The 18,430-nt window shown below is 36.6% G+C and overlaps 1 protein-coding gene across 1 annotated transcript in view; it reads right to left on the reverse strand.

The window, feature by feature from the left end:
* The window catches only part of NFAT5 (nuclear factor of activated T cells 5), a 107,949-nt gene that overhangs the window by 66,343 nt on the left and 23,176 nt on the right, over positions 1-18,430 (reverse strand). The window lies entirely within an intron of this gene.

The raw sequence follows: 18,430 nt of genomic DNA on the forward strand, positions 1-18,430 counted from the left end.
ATGCCTCTCTGCCTACTTGTGAGCTCTGTCTGTCAAATAAATAAATAAAATCTTAAAAAAAAAAAAAAGAGTTTGTCTTACATTGGTGCAATACTGTAGAGCCTAGGGCCATTAGGAGGAAGGAAGAAATGGAGGAATTAAATTATTTTCAGATACTGAAAGCAAACCAATGTTTCCCAGTGTTGGGTGGGAAGGAGAACAATGTAAAAATGGGCTGACTGGCTGGTTTGTTTGCTTGCTCATTCAGTAAACTCTAATTGATCCATTTATGTCACTGATTATTTTCTGAGTCAATTTGGTCTTTTATTCTTCAACCCTGGCTATGAGTTGTTTCACTATACTGCGTCAAACTCAAAGTAGACAGAAATCGTATCCTGAGGGCACAATGCAGTGAAAGAGAAGGGAAAAGTTGATAACTTAATGGTGCAGCTTATTTTTTTTTGAATTTTCTCAGTTGGGAAAAATGTTCCCTAGCCGCTGATAATCCAAATCCCATTCTCTACTGTATCATTCTGCAACTTGCTCAGTCCCAGGAAAAGGTGAAAAGGTGAAAAGACTTCAAACCCTCACACTCTCTCACTTTCCCCAGAAAGGATCTAGGGAGATAAAACATAGGAAACACTTGAAAAAAGGCATGCTTTTCTTGCTCTCTCTCAGCAAAATAATATTAATAATACAACTATCATTTATTAAGTTTTTGGGGATGGCTCTGGCACCGTGGAAAGCTCATTATATGTTTTAACTTAGTTGCAAAACAATCCTGTAAGGAAGGTTTTACAAATAAAGATTCTGAACACTGTGCAACAGTAAAAAATGAAAAACAAACATGATACAAGAAAAGAAAGGAACGATAAATGTAAAGTTCATTAGGACAAAGGTTTCCTTTGATGGGGAGAAAGGAGACAGGACAGAGGAGGAACTGAAATAAATTGGGCTGGACAGTGGGGTCACAGATGTTCTTTTACGAAAAATACAAGAAATCAGTAAATACAAAAAAAATTAAGATTATGCATGGATAGTGTGTAGCTTCAAAGAGTTGCTATAAGATGATCTGCTAAAAAGAACTCTGCAACTTATCAGTCCTTTGTTGGAATTTGTGTCCTTACCTAACCCTTCTTGACCTGACAGCTAGCATTCAATGTTCAATTGCATTAGGGTCAGAAACTAAAGACCAAATTTGTCAGAGAGCCCACTTACTTTTTATGACTTTTCTGAAAGCTTTCTTACTTACAGGTAACAAAATAAATAAAAGTTGTACACAACTAATACTACGGACTTAACTGCATGCAGAGACGAATGTTAAAAAGACAGGAGGAAAGGAAATAAATTGGAAATAAATTGTTTCTTTTTAACTATCAAGCAAGCAGCTATAAAAGAAAATACCTGTGGTAAAAAGGGTATTACTTTGTTCTGGGAATGCTTTAAAATTTAACAAAAAATAAACTAATGATTCAGCACAGGTATTAGTTATTCAAATAATGACTGCTCCCTATATCAGATGCAAATACTATAATACTGGAAAATCCATTTATAAACATTTGTACATTATTTTAAAAATTGGGTAAATACAAAGCTAGTATAGCACCTCAGAATTAAGACTTTTCAAAACCTTCTTGCAAATGGCTTGAGAACTAACTGCCTTACCCTTCCATCCCTCTATTAACTATCTCAAAAAGCCAGTGAATCCCACGGCTATGGTTTCATGTCAGACATTCTACAACAAAATGCCTGGCACCTCTACTGTGCCAACACAGTTCTGCACTGAAGAGAGACAACATTCATTCTCTTATAAACACTTCAGGCTTGACAGTCATCATACTTGGCATCTCCACTGGAAAAATGTACGGGCTGCAGGTCTACTGGATATTTGGTTTCTAAAAGATTATGAAGTTATGAATAACTAGTAGGTGATGCTCTTTTTTAATGAATTTTTCTCACCTAAGTTTAAGTCAATTAATAGTTTGCTGTCACATATTTACTTAATCATATCACTTCTTCCTGAATATATTTTATTACTGTTTTCCTAAAGCAATCCAGTATTTTAAGGTATTTTAAATTTATACAGCAGTATAAATTATATCAATTGTGAAATAAGAAAACTAATTTGAATTCCACAATCATTTTAATATAACACATATTTTTTCTAGTACGTATTACTTTTCACCTAAAAACTTCACAATTATTTTCATAGTAACTTCTAAATGCTTATGAAATACAGAATGGAGGATGCCTGGGTGGCTCAGCCAGTTAAGCAATTGCCTTCCACTCAGGTCATAATCACAGGGTCCTGGGATCCAGTCCCGCATCAGGCTCCTTGCTCACCAGGGAGCCTGCTTCTCCATCTCCCTCTGCCTGCTGGTTCCCTTGCTTGTGCTCTCTCTCTCTCAAATAATAAAACCTTAAAAAAAAAAAAAAAAGAAATACAGAATGCAATATACTATTCAACTACTCATTTTGGTTATCTAGATTCTGAATTTACTGAAGCTATGACTAAAGTCTGTCCTAGAAGGAATAGGACTTTCAATGTCATATCTATGACATAAACTATTGAGTAAAACATTTATGGCTATTTACAATTTCAAAGATCTTACAAGAATGCTTTTTCAATAGAGCTTTAAGAACTGTGGAGTTTGGACAGAGTCAAAGAGGGGTATGAGGAGGACCTAGGGCTGGTGTCAGAACCCTACTTGAGTGAGGAGGGTATCTATGGAGATAGTGGGGGAAGTAGGTAGCATGGGGTTTCAGAGCTGAAACAGGGTGAAGAAAATATTAATGGAGAGAGAAAGAGAGAGAGAAGAGATAGCCAGGTGCAGAGTCTAAGAAACATAAGGAAATTATCGGCAGCCTAGTGTGTGCTATCAGAGCCGTACGCTGTAATGTACATACACTTAAAATTTAACTGAATGTTTACAAAACCAATACTGAATAAACATCTCTTTCACTGCCTAAAAGCTAACCATATCATATAACCTTATATTTTAGTTATTCCTTTTTAAACTAAAATAACCATGTACTTATCAATGCATATAATAATCTATCATCAAAAAGAAATAAGTAGAATATATTATTTTATCTATATTGTTTTTAATCTTGAAAAGACAGTTAATAAATGATGACTTGCTTATTTGTTTGTTTGTTTGTTTATAAGATTTTATTTATTTAACAGAGAAAGACACAGGGACCACGAGTAGGGGGAGTGGGAGAGGGACAAGCAGGCTTCCTGCCAAGCAGGGAGCCTGACAAGGGGCTTGATCCCAGGACCCTGGGATCAGGACCTGAGCTGAAGGTCGCCACTTAGCGACTGAGCCACCCAGGCGCCGCCCCCCCCCCCGCCCCACCGCAATATGCTCATTTATTAAGCACAGTATTTTTTTAAAATTAAGCACAGTATTGAAATGCCAATTATGTGCCAGGCACGGTAACATAGTAAACAGAGTTCCTAACTTCAGTGTTATTTCTGCAGAGAAATAACACTGCATAGACCTTGCATTACGAGGTAGTTCAGAAGTTTTTAAAAAAAGAAAAACCCAATTTTGTCACCACTAATCCATTTTCTGTTCATTGGTACAGACACGAAAGTGACCTGTGTCTGTTTTCAAATAGCTTATAGTCCAGTGAGGTAGACTGCAAGTACATAAATAACCAATCAGTACCAGACATAGGTATTATGTGTGAAAAAAGAAAGGAGAGATTAAATATAAAGAGAGCCGGCCAAGAATAGTATGAACTGAAAGAATGTAGTTTTGTGAGATTAACCTAAAATTCACATAAAAAGCACAGAACTTTAGAGGTAGAAGTGATGAAAATATCCAGCATAACCCTCAGTTTTTACAGAGAAGAAATTATATTTCTATTAGGTTATGACATGATTAGTATAGCTAAGATTGGTTAAAGGTAGATCTTGAACAGAATAGCTGGCTGAAAAAAGAAATCCTTTCCCCAGAATTTCTTTTCTTTTTTCAAAGATTATTTATTTATTTGACAGAGAGAGAGCACAAGTAGGCAGAGTGGCAGGCAGAGGGAGTGGGAGAGGCAGGCTCTCCGCTGAATGGGGAGCCCAATGTGGGACTTGATCCCAGGACCCTGGGATCATGACTTGAGCTGAAGGCAGCCGCCTAACCGAATGAGCCACCCAGGTGCACCGCCCCCAGCATTTCTGTCTATGCAATTAGAATGAAGGAATGAATATTGTGAAGGAAGGAAGGAAGGAATCTTGAATGATTCTACCCAATCATATGATACTAATTCTTGTTTCTATCCCCAAAATCTCAGTGAGGGACAACAAAACAAACAAAAATCTATCTTATTTTCCTTGTTATCACTACCAGAATGTTGTACCACTTTAACTAAAAGTCATTTTTTCTGCAATATTTTCTACTCCAAATACCCTATCTCCCCATATTTCATCTTCTAGTTTCTACCCTATGATCACCTAAACTACCATTTTCTTTCTTTTTTTTTTAAACTACCATTTTCTTAATGAACAGATTAAAAACTATTTTTCATATTTTAGGGTCTTCATTTTCAGTGACTTAAAAAAAGTTATTTCCTATCAAGTTTCTTCTTCTGTATTATGTAACATGAATTTTTTTCCTCCCTCAATCCATTACTAAATAAGTCAACAAGGCTCACTTTTTCCTCTCTACTCCACACAAGGGTTATCAACAAACAAAATATCCAGACCTCATACTTTCAGAAGTAAGCTGATTGTTTAGAGATCAAAAATATCTGTCTATCATTAGTGGCAAAAAACAAATGAGCAAGTTCATTACTTCTGCCTCTTAATTTAAGACAGTGGTAACAACAAGGAATATCAGAACTGCATTTGGAAATATGTATTTTTTTTCTCCTGAATGAAGATGCCCTGGGATTCCATCGCAGACTTACTGTATAAGGGTTTACAGTTGGCAGGATCATACAATGTGCATTTTTTTAAAAGATTTTATTTATTTATTTGACAGACAGAGATCACAAGTAGGCAGAGAGGCAGGCAGAGAGAAGGGGGAAGCAGGCTCCCCGCTGAGCAGAGAGCCCGATGTGGGGCTCGATCCTAGGACCCCAAGATCATGACCTGAGCCGAAGGCAGAGGCTTTAACCCACTGAGCCACTCAGGCGCCCACAATGTGCATTTTTATAGAGTTCCACAATTGATTCTGGCAAAGAGCTATTACTTTAAAGCATGAAATTTCACCTCAAATATTCAGGCATGAATTTTGCTATTTATTTTTTTTCCCTGAACAGTAGAAAAGAATACTAACAAAGACCTGAATCATCCTCTACAGATTAAATTTTAAACCTTGAAGAGAAAACAATTATATTTATATATCAAGAAGAGGAAATGAGTGTTGTCTATCCTTCCTGACTAAAATGACAACTGCTATTTCACACGGCAGTATATAATTTTAGATATTTGATACTTATATTTGATACAGGCAGACCTGAACAATACATAAGATAATAAAGCAAATAATAAGATAATAAAGCAAATTAGCACAGTTCTTATTATTTTGAACCTGACAGATATTATCTAGAATTACCTCTTATGGACAAAAACCAAAGATTCTCAATGAGTAACATTTTGACGGCATATGGTAGTCTTCCAGATTATCTACCTCCTGGCTATTCTCTAAATACAAATAACATTTGTTATAACATGAAAGTTCAATACTTTGTTTCTTGCACATAAAGAATAGCTTGACTTTGGGACGCCTGGGTGGCTCAGTTGGTTAAGCAGCTGCCTTCGGCTCAGGTCATGATCCTAGAGTCCTGGGATCGAGTCCCGCATCGGGCTCCTTGCTCAGCGGGGAGCCTGCTTCTCCCTCTGCCTCTGCCTGCCTCTCTGTCTGCCTGTGCTCATTCTCTCTGACAAATAAATAAAATCTTTAAAAAAAAAAAAAAAGAATAGCTTGACTTTGATATAGTAACTAGATGTCACTTTACTGATCCACAAAGCCACTCTTTTTATTAATTGTGATAATCTTCAGTTATCATTTACAGCAGCAAATGAAAGGGTAGCTCATGCAATCTTTCATGCCATGATGTGGTCCACAAACAGAAACAAGTAGAGAAAGAGCTCTAGAAAACTGAAAACTGCTCTAAAAATAAACTACATTTGATAACATTACAATTTAGGAATTATAAAATACTTTTATATTTATAATCATAGTATTGATATATGTGAAAAGTGTCTTGACCATAAAGTTACATATAAATAAAACATAATTACTCCTTGGGCTCCTGGGTGGCTCAGTGGGTTAAGCCTCTGCCTTTGGCTCAGGTCATGATCTCAGGGTCCTGGGATCAAGCCCTGCATTGGGCTCTCTGCTCAGCAGGGAGCCTGCTTCCCCCTCTTTCTCTGCCTGCCTCTCTGCCTACTTGTGATCTCTTACTCTCTGTCAAATAAATAAATAAAATCTTAAAAAAAAAACACCCATAATTATTCTTATTGAAAACTGCTCTAAAAATAAACTACATTTGATAACATTACAGTTTAGAAATTATAAAGTACTTTATATTTATAATTATAGTATTGATTATATGTGAAAAGTGTCTTGACCATAAAGTATGTACAAATAAAACATAATTATTACAATCTTATAGGTCATAATTTCAGAATAGATTGTTTTTCAGTGTTTTAACTTTTTATTAAAACATAATATATACATACAGGGAAGTATATATAACTTAACTCTTGAGTTTGAAGAAATTTAAAAAGTGAACACACACATAATAACTACCACCCAGGGGCGCCTGGGTGACTCAGTGGGTTAAGCCTCTGCCTTCGGCTCAGGTCATGATCCTAGGGTCCTCGGATCAAGCCCCACATCGGGCTCTCTGCTCAGCAGAAAGCCTGCTTCCCCCTCTCTCTCTGCCTGCCTCTCTGCCTACTTGTGATCTCTGTCTGTCAAATAAATAAATAAAATATTAAAAGAAAAAAAAACTACCACCCAGCTGATTAAGCATCTTTCATGCTTTGTCTCAGGTACCAGCCCTAGAACTAATCAATCTTTTAACTTCTATTACCACAGATTATAGTTCTGCCTATTTTTAAACTTTGTATAATAAAAGAATCATAAAGGAGATATCCTTTTGTGCCTACCTCCTCTCACTCAGCATTGTCTGGTGTTTATTGATACAGCTTACAGCAGTTCATTCTTCTGCATTGCTATGTATTATTCTGTCTTTTGAATATTCTATAATTAATTCATTCTGCTGTTAAATGACTGAGTTGTTCATAGTTTCTACCTATTACAAAAATATTGCTATGAACCTTCTCACATGCACATACATGTACTTCCCTCGGATACATACTTAGAGATAAAACTGCCAGGTCATAAGGTATGTGTACACTCAACTTTAGTAGATACTGCTAAATAGTTTCCCTAAGAGGTGGTATCAGTACACTCTCATCATCAATGTATGAAGTTCTGGATACTCTACAAGCTCAGTCATAAAGAAGTGTTTTTATAATTTTTTTATAAGCCATCTTGTAGAGATGGAGTGATACCACACTGTGGTTTTAATTTGATAACTAATGTTTTTGAGCACCTTTACAAATGCGTATTGGCCAGGTGGTTATCTTCTTTTCTTTTTTTTAAAGATTTTATTTATTTATTTGACAGACAGAGATCACAAGTAGGCAGAGAGGCAGGCAGAGAGAGAGAAGGGGAAGCAGGCTCCCCACTGAGCAGAGAGCCTGATGTGGGGTTCGATCCCATGAGATCATGACCACGAAGGCAGAGGCTTAACCCACTGAGCCACTCAGGCGCCCCGGTTATCTTCTTTTTTGAAACAGCTGTTCAAGTCCAAATCTTATACCCATATTTTAATTGGGTTATCCTTGTTTTGTTTTGTTCTTTTGAGAGAGCAAGAGAGAGAGCCCAAGCACAAGCTGGCAGCGGGGAGTTGGTGGGGGAGGAGTGTAGAGGGAGAAAGAGAAATTCAAGCTGTGCTCAGCAACGGTTCCTTGCTGAGCACAGAGCCCAACATGGCTCAATCCCATGACCCCAAGATTATGACCTGTGCTGAAATCAAGAGTCAATCGAGGGGCCCCTGGGTTGTCCTTTTTTAAAAAAAATTAATTTATAGGAGTATGTTATGTATTCTAAATACAGACCCTATGTCAAATATACATATTGTAAATATCTTCTCCCATATGTGCCTTGCCTTTCCACCCTCTTAATGGTACCTTTAATATACAAAAGTTCTTAATTTTAATGAGGTTCAGTCTATCAATGTTTTCACTTATGGTTAATGATTTTTATGTTCTACTCAAGATCTTTGCATATATCCCAAGAACATGAAGATATTCTATATTTTCTTCTAGAAGTCTTTTTGCTTTACCTTTCATATTTATATCCAACCAGAATTGGTTTTGCTGTATTATGAGGTTGAAGTCAAAGTTCACTGTCTTCCATATGGATATCAATTGAGTCACCAAGGAATGTTTGTTTTCAAACATTCCAAAAATGAAGTCTCAGAGACATTCTCTATTGGAAAGATGGGAGTAGACACAGTTTTCTCTACTCCTCCAAGTTCAGCTAAAAACCTGGACATTACATACATTTTTAAAGAACACACATAAGAAGACTGAAAAATGGAGAAAAGGCAGACCAGCTATGGATGGTGGGACCCAGGAATGATACAGCAGTGGGTGCCTGGGTTTTCTTTTTGCCTCATGGGTGTTGGAGAGGCCAATAACCTGGGTGCAAACAACAGAATGGGTGCAATGACAATGGTCAAACAACAGAGGCCACCAGTGATTTCTGGATCAGTTCTGACTTACTGATTTTTCTCACTATGTGCTGTAATTTTCTGCTTCTTTCAATGACTAGTGATCTTCTATAAAATAAAACGAACTTTTAGAGTACCATGGCGATTTCTGATTGGCTGCCAGACATTGAGAACTTTACCTTGCTGTGTGCTGGATGTTTTTACATTCTTATAAATATTCTTGAGCTTTTGGGAGGGATATGATTAAGTTACTTGGAAACAGTTTGATCCTTTTAGTTCTTGTTTTTTTATGCTTTGTTAGACATGACCAGAGCCTGTTCAGTCCAGGGTTCATTTTCTTTACTACTGACGCAAGACCCTTCTTAACACTACCTAATGTCCCCTGAATTAAAAGGTTTTCTACTCTCTTTCTATTTTGTATTAGTACAAATGGGCATTATATCCAGACCTTTTTTGAGTTCTGAGCACTGTTCTAATCCCTCAGTTTTTCCTCAATCTTGCATAGTTTTTGCAAACACATGTAATGATCACTACTCAAATGAATACTCAAAGGAGACCTGCTGATCTTCAGAATTCTATGTTCATTTCCCTCTCTTCCAGTACTCCACCTGAGAACTGTAGGTATCTCGGCTTTCCCAGTCTCCTAGCTTTACCTCCTCAACTCAGGAGACCCGTGGGCTCTACCTGGATTGCCCCTTTCTGCACCACCAGAGCCTAGAAACTATCTTCAAGGAGTAAGTCAGGGCACTTGTAGGGCTCATCTCGTTTGCCCTTCACCCCCTTTCACTGTCGCTGTCTTTCACTGTCTAATGGTCCATCTAAAGAGAACCAATATTTCATACATTTTATCTCTCTTTAGTTGCTTCAGGCGGGAGGGTAAATCTAGCCCCTATTACTCTATCTTGGCTAAAAGAAGTGATGCCATTGTAATTTTAACCCATATCAATATGTTGTTTGCTCAGAGAAGAAGAATAACAAATATCATCATGTCCTACTTGACAACCTTCAATAAATTTGAAGATGTTTCAGATTACTTAAGTAAATATTTGACAAAAATTGTATGTGCACTATGTAAAAGACACTGAGTTAAGCCCTTTGAAGTTTAAAGTACATGAGTTTTAATCTTGTAAACATATAAACTTTGTACATAGAGACACATAAATTTACCTTTTTTTTTTAATAAATATACCTTTTGTATTCTAACACAAGTGAAGATGTCAAAGAAATTAGACACAGTAGTCTATGCCCTCAAAGAACTGAAAACCTAGTTAGAGTATGGCCATATATATATTAAACGTTTAGAGAAGAGGAATAGATTATACATTAATGGCAATGATCATAATTTAAAATCAGAGACAGGTGGCCAAAATCTTGAGTAATCAATAAAAGTCTTGGAACATTCTGAGTCAGATCTAGTAATATAACTACTACAAACCCATGGTAACACCAGTCTACAGCAGTAATCAATTATCATAGACTCAGCCTCTAAAATCTAGTTTTGGTTGTTCATAGCAGCAGAAGTGAAAACTAGGCTATTAAAATGTATACTTATGTTGTGGTGCCTGACTGGCTCACTTTGTGAACTGCAACTTTTGATACTGAGGTTGTAAATTTGAGCCTCATGTTAGGTGTAGAGATTACTTAAAAATAAAAGCTTTTTAAAAATGTATACTTATATGATAGTACACCTATAAAGTAAGACAACAGAGCACTAAATATTTGTTGAATAAATAGTAATGAGTGCCTATTTTATAACCCTTCAACTTTACCACTCCTCATTCTCCTCTTTCCCTCTACACTCTCAGGACACAATGATCTTCAATTTTTCAACCAAACACTCCTTGACTTTTATTTCTTTGCAAATGCTATTGCTTCTCCCTGAGACACTGACCTTACCAAAGCCCCTTTCAACAGTTACTTCTTTCCAAAAAGCTTTTCCTGACCATTCCAGTCTTAATTAAGTGTCCCTTCTATATTTCCTTTACCAGAATATTTATCATACACTGTTCCACAACTGCCAGCTAATCTACATGTATTTCCTATTAGACTATTTACATAACAAGGACAGTGGCTGTGTGAGTCCTTCTCACTCTCAGCAATAGTACAGTGCATGGCACAAACAGACATCATTTGATGAGTGCATGAATGAACAAGAAAATAGAAGGAGTGGGAATATATAAGATTAATGACAGACCATATAAAGAATGAAAAGGCAGAAGGATCAGAACAAGAAAAGAAGCCAGGCAAGAAGCTATAGTCAGAGAAGAGCCTGAAGAGTGCAATGTCAAAAAAAGAACAGTCTTGGGAGTGGACTGCCAAAAATGAAAATGCCTCATTCAGTTCAAGTAAGGAAAAACTCAGAAGAATGCATTTATTTGATGTGGCAAAAGGTATTTCTTGATACTTTTGCCAAAGAAGTATCAAGGGAGTGATGGGGAGAGAAGCCAGAAGGCAAAAGAGTTGAAGACCAAATGGAAGTGAGGTAGTAAATGCAGTGTAAGCAGAAATACAGACTATTATTTCACAAAGTCCTTCCAAAGACAAGGAAAAAAATACTTAAGGAGACAGGACCAAATACACGGTTTATTTTATTTTATTGTGTGGAAGAAGAAACTGTGTATGTTTGATAGTGTAAGGGAAATGGCCAGGAATAAGGAAAGTCTTGAAGATCCAAGAGAGGACATATAGAAGAGATTTAATTAAGAAAAATGCCATTAGGGTTTGACAATTGTAAAATCCTCACTGAATTTCCTAGAGAATGCTTGCACGCTAACAAAGGGTTAAGGAACAACTGGGTGGTGAAGAAACTATCAGTATAACAATGACTAAATAAAACTTTTTTTCCAGGGCATTTTTATAGGATTATACTACCATAAGGAATTCATTTTCAAGTACAATTTTTTAAAATTTTATCATGTAGAGGTACCTCCATAGAGCTCATAGTTTAAAAGTTTGATAACTACTGTCACAAGTAAACAAAAACATGGAAAAAATAATGAAAAAGAAGAGATGGAAAATATTAAAATGAAGTAACTGTCATGGAATTAAGTCCAAGAAGTTGGGGGAGCCTTAGAAAAAGACTGGACATGGGGCGCCTGGGTGGCTCAGTGGGTTAAAGCCTCTGCCTTTGGCTCAGGTCATGATCTCAGGGTCCTGGGATCGAGCCCCACATCGGGCTCTCTGCTCAGCGGGAAGCCTGCTTCTCCCTCTCTCTCTCTCTCTCTCTCTCTCTCTGCCTGTCTCTCTGCCTACTTGTGATCTCCGTCTGTCAAAAAAAAAGAAAAAAAGAAAAAGACTGGACATTTCTTCCACTGACAGAGAAAAATAAAGTAGAACATGAGAAGACTCCCCAAAATTTTTGAGAGGAAGAGGTAAAAAGTTGAGGGACTTCAGTGGCATGGTTTCAAAATGCTGTAGAAGAGAATTCAATTATTCCTATTTGCCAGTGGCTGTGCTACAGAAGCTGATGCTTAAGAGACATGTAACAAATCCTTCTATACCTATTAATGTTTAAATAACTAATTACCATCATATAGAAAAATTAAGAGGTTAAGACTCAGGGGAAGTAAGTTCTAATACAAGAGAGTATCAATATGATTATTTCTTGATCATAAAGATGGTAATTTTCTTGATCCCTTTCCAGAGGCAATTTTTTTAAAAGATTTTAAAATCCACTAGGGGGCTCGGTGGGTTAAGTGTCTGCCTTTGCCTCAGGTCATGATCCCAGGGTCCTAGCGTTGAGCTCTGAGGCAGGCTACCTGCTCAGCGAGGAGTCTGCTTCTTCCTCTCCTCCCTCTCTCCAGTAAAAAGAAATTTTTAAAAATATGTAAAAAATAGAAGTTTCAGAGTTAGTTACAATGTTCTAATATATGAAGATCCTCATTTAACATTTTATGCTTTTTAAAAAATTTTTATTTATTCATTTAAGAGAAAGACAGAGACAGAGAGAGCATACCAGCAGGGCAAGGGGAGAGGGAGAAGGAGGGGGAGAAGCAGATTCCCCAATAAGGTAGCCAGGAGCCCGACTCAGGGCTCGATCCCAGACTCTGGAGATCATGATCTGAGCTGAAGGAAGATGTTTAGCCATCTGAGCCACCCAGGAGCCCCAGAATTTTACTTTTTTAAAAGATTTATTTGAGAGAGAGAGGGAGAATATGTGCAGTGTGGGGAGGGGCAGCGGGAGAGGAGAGAAAAACCCCAAACAGACTCCCTGCTGAGCATGGAGCCTGATCTCCCAGCTATAACCCTAGGGAAAACCAAGAGTCCGAAGCTCAACCGACTGAGCCACCCAGGCACCTCTCAGAATACTATTTTTAATTGATTATTTACTAGTCTATCTCCCCAACTAGAAGGTAAGCTCAATCAGGATAGGAATCACATTTTTGTCTTTTACCATTATATTTGTAGTCAGTCAGCAAATGATCATGGCAGAGATTAAAGAAAAAAGGAATGGATCAGAAGTCGGAACACTTTTTTTTCCCAACCCAGCTCTTCTAATGATGAACAGGGTCAACATGGGCAAGTCTCTTTATCATTTGGGGTTTTGGTTTTATTTTATTTTATATTTTTAAAGACTTGATTTTTGGGGGTGCCTGGGTGACTCAGTCGTTAGGGTCCTGGGAATGAGCCCCACATAGGGCTCCCTGCTCAGCAGGAAGCCTGCTTCTTCCTCTCCCACTCCCCCCCCCCCACCGCTTGTGTTCCCTCTCTCGCTGTGTCTCTCTCTGTCAAATAAATAAATAAAATCTTTAAAAAAAATAAAAGATTTGATTTTTTAAGAATCTCTACACCCAACCTAAGGCTCAAATTAACCACCCAAGATCAAGAGTTGCATGCTCCACCAACAGACCCAGCCAAGGCACCCCTGGTTTTATTATATATATAATATGGTGATGATAACAATACCTTCCAGTTGTCAAAAAGACTAAATAAAATAGTGTGTATCAATGCACTCTACAAAGTTATGTGCAAAGTATGATACAACACTAGTGTAAGCTATCTACTTGAGCACTCTCCTATAATGTATATAATCCTACTTTTATTTATCATGATATAAGGCCAGTCTATTAAAGTTATACTTTTCTTAAAATGAATTCAAATTTGTAAGATATACTAGAAGCAGAATAGTTCCAACTGCAGGTCTTAACCGTTTCAACTAAGAAGTAGCCGATTTTTCTGAACTTTAAAGTAGTCAAGAGCTAATAGGTTAATGAACAACTAGGAAGACTGGGATACATTCAGCCCACTAACAGCTGCAGCTAAAAATAGTATCTGGGGAAAAAAAGTTCTAACATGAAAACAGGTTAAAATACAAGTTTTCATGTTTTAAAAAAAATTCTGATAATCTTTTATGCTTATACTGTACACAAAATGACATAGTTTCTTATAATAATAAACTTAAAATTTCAATTTACCATTTCCTTCCTTTAATTTGCTTCCCTCCCTCACCCTATTCTATATACCCACCAGTTTGGGGATTATACCCTTTTAATCTATATGCTCCAAATCACTTTGTTAAAAACGCCACCGTGCTAGTACTAGAAGTGAATTAAAGTTATTCCACTGGCAAATGCCATTGCCAATTTGCTTCTTAGATGTTTAGTGAAACTATAACATCTTCTGGAAAGATACAAGAATTCAGTACAAGTCACATTTTATAAACCTGGTCAGTGAAAACAAAATTCTGACTAAGCCTCTGTTGTTTAATTCATTTATTTATATTTAGTAAGAGTATTACAGGGCTGTAGTATTCAAAACACTATGGAAACCTAAAACTAGTTTATTCATTTGGGGCACTAATATAACTAGAAAAAACATGTTTTTAAACCTGGCATTTTGAGACACCTGGGTGGCTCAATAGGTTAAGCATCTGCCTTCATCTTAGGTCATGATCCCAGGGTCCTGGGATACAGCCCTGCATCAGGCTCCATACGCAGGGGCAGCCTGTTTCTCCCTCTCTCTCTGCAGCTCCTCCTGCTTGTGTTTTCTCTCTCTCAAATAAAGAAATAAATAAAATCTTACAAACATAAATAAATAAACCTGGCATTTTGGGGTGCCTGGGTGGCTCAGTCAGTTAAGCATCTGCTTTTGGCTCAGGTCGTGATTGCAGGGTCCTGGGATCAAGATCCACATCAGGATCTTTGCTCATCAGATCTCTCCCTCTGCCTGCTGCTTCCCCTGCTTGCGCTCTCTATCACATAAATAAACAAAATCTTTAAAAAAACCAAAAACTGGCATTTTCATGAATCATCACAAAAAATAAAATTGCCATTAATTTTGAATTTTAAAAAGGTTTACATCTCTAAACTACCCAGGCAGGAAAAGGATGTGACTCCATTCCCATACCCATACCTTTCTGCCCAGCTTCAAAATCCCAAGTATAAACACTACTACATTCCAAAAGTAAATGATTCCACTCAAAAGACTCCATTCAGAGAAATTAGTTGAGTAATTGATGGCAATGATGGCATATCCATATCAAGAAATACAATATGGCCATTAAAAATAAAGATAAAGGGGCACCTGGGTGGCCCAGTGGGTTAAAGCCTCTGTCTTCGGCTCTGGTCATGATCCCAGGGTCTTGGGATCAAGCCCCACATTGGGCTCTCTGCTCAGTGGGAGCCTGCTCCCCCGTCCCAACCCCCCCCCCCGCTGCCTCTCTGCCTACTTGATCTCTCTCTGTCAAATAAATAAATCTTTAAAAAAAATTTTTAAAAATAAAAATAAAAATAAAGATGTACTCAGACCATAGAAAATATATTGTTGAGTAAAGGAAGCAGGCTACAAGTAGTATAAAACCAAATGAAAATAATCTCACTTATGTAAAAAAACATGTATGTATAAAAATATAGTGGTTATCTAGGAGAGATGAGAATTTTTGTGATTTTTACTCTATATTTTTACATTATTTAAAGTTTCGCAATAAAAAATAAAGTATGTTACACTTCATTTATTAACCTAGAATGGTATTCAAAATACACTAAAAGATAAAAACAGGTTATAAAATTCATAATATGATCCCATTTTATTTTATTATTATTTTTTAAAATATTTTAATGACCTGTCCTTAAAAACTTTCTTTAAAATACATATATCTGATTTTTTCTCAAAATATCTAGAGCAAATTGGAGATTCACATTCAAATGTTTAAAAGAACCAGCATAATGAAAACCTTATTTCATACAAACTTCATAATAACCCTGTTAAAGAGGAAATAAGGATAAAAGGATGAAATGAAATACAACTAGCAAAAAGTAAAACTGATATTTAAATACGTTTCCTGACTATCAATTCTGTACTTTTTTCCACTACCAAACAGGTAACTCTAGATTAACAGAACTGCAAATAAGATACAACTGGAAATAATTTTTCCATGGCAGCCAATCTGGAACCAACTATCTAAAGCTTTTCCACTTCATCTAATCCACTCAGAAAAAGAAAATTAAGCCTTAAAAGCCAGACATCCTAAATTGTACAATCCTTAATAAAGAAGAGATGGCTGGCAGTATTAGTTGCTCTTACACTGGCACAAATTCTTGTTTTCAAATCCAAAGAAACTCTGGCACTGTTATTATTCCTACAATCAGATAAATCAAGAAACCACCCAAAAGAAAATGGCCACAAAGAATGCCAAAATGACCCAAACTGATGTTTATTCTCCTTTATTCGAAATGTGATGTCTTCTACTTTTTTCTTTGGCACTAATAATGACCTTATAATAAAAGTATGGTTTTTATCCTTTCAAAAAAAGATAATGTAGCAAGGGTATTCCAATAATAATAATTATTATTATTATTATTATTGCAGCAACTTACATAGCTTATGCTAGGCACTACTCTAAGCACTTTACTTACATTAACTCATTTAATTCTTGCAACTCTATGATGAAAGCTCTGTTATCAACAGCATTTTACAGATAAGAAAATTGAGGCAGAGAAGTTAATGAACTTGTCCAAGCTGTCATACCTAGTGAACAATATAACCAGAACCTGAACCCAGCAGTCCTGCTCCAAGGCCCACATCTTTAACCACTATACCCACTGTCTTCTCCAAGTTATTATTATCATGGGAGAGAATATAATAAACATATAAGAGAAGTTTTTCCAAATTGCCTTAAAATTCTATGTGGCCAGAGCATAAGAATGTTGGTGTTAAACAAGAACACTGTCCCCATGAAATGAAATGTTAAACGTTCCTATGAAGTTGGATATTAGATCTTGGAATTGGAACTGCTGTAAAGTAGAGAATAGGGTCCCACGACATAACTTCTGTGTGACCCTTGTTTCTAAGGAGAAACTGAGTAAGGCAAAAGTCTGCAGTTATTTAGGTAAGTTGTTAGAAAACACAACTTTGAGACAATGAGAGACTCAATGTCTTTTTACCCTTACCTCAAAGGCAGCCATAAACATAAAAAGTATGTTTAAAAAACTGAAAAAACAATTATATGGGACAAACCTTCTTATCCTGTCAGGGTAAGGGATTAAAAAAGCCAGGAAAAGATACAGAACATAAACTATAGAACATTTAACTTAAAATATGAATTTGTCTAAACAACTTAAGAATTTTTTTCTTATAATTTTCTAACCTGAGACAAAGTAACTGTTATTACAATTTTCCAAAATTTACAAACTGAAATTCAACTGAGTTTTATTTTAACAATACAAAGAAGAAAGAGCACTGTTCAGTATTGTGAAACACCTCTCCCTGAAAAATCCTGAACTTTTCCTAACACAGTTTTTAAAATAAATGCTCAAACCTCAACTTATTAGGAAACCATTTTGTTTCCTTTGTATACCACAGCCTAACTGCCTAAAACAAGATTTGTCAGTTTATTGTTTCATTCAGAATAGTTGTATCTAGTCACCTGTCACTTAGCACTCATTAAAATCTGTACCGAGAAGATTTACAAAAGCCAAAGAAGAAGGTTTTTAGATACCTAGGGTATCCAAGAATCACCTATGGTGGAAGACAAAATATACAGAGAACACAAAGTAACAAAACAAAGTATCAAGGAAAATAACTTTGCGATGCTGAGAGAGAGAGACAGGGACAGAAAAAGAGAAAGTGAGAGACTTCTCTTTTAATTCCTGGAAATGGAGAATTCAAGAGCCTTACCCTAAAGACTCAATGGAGCGATCTGAATCTTCTTAGATACAGACTCTGCAAACCACATTCCTATTCAATCTTAAATACCAAAATTAGGGATATTGCTTTTTATTGTCTATTCCAAGTATTTTTTTTAAAGATTTTATTTATTTGACAGGTAGAGAGATCACAAGTAGGCAGAGGCAGGCAGAGAGAGAGGGGGGAAGCAGGTTCCCCGCTAAGCAGAAAGCCCAACGTGGGGCTCGATCCCAGGACCCTGAGATCATGACCTGAGCCAAAGGCAGAGGCTCAACCCACTGAGCCACCCAGGTGCCCCCTATTCCTAGCTATTTTAACTGATAGAACTTTTACTCTTATTTTTTCAAAGATTTATTTGAGGGGCACCGGGTGGCTCAGTCGGTTAAGTATCTGCCTTCGGGTCCTGGGATGAGCCCCAAATCCAGGTCCCCGCTCAGTGGAAGTCTGTTTCTCTCTCTCTTCCCTGCTCATTCTCTCTCACTATCTGTCTCTCTCTGCCAAATAAATAAATAAAATCTTAAAAAAAAAAAGAACATGTAATCTCATTTTTTAAAAATTAATTTAATTATTTATT

The sequence above is a fragment of the Martes martes genome, assembly GCF_963455335.1.
Source record: "Martes martes genome assembly, chromosome: 17".
NCBI classification, from domain to species: Eukaryota; Metazoa; Chordata; class Mammalia; order Carnivora; family Mustelidae; genus Martes; species Martes martes.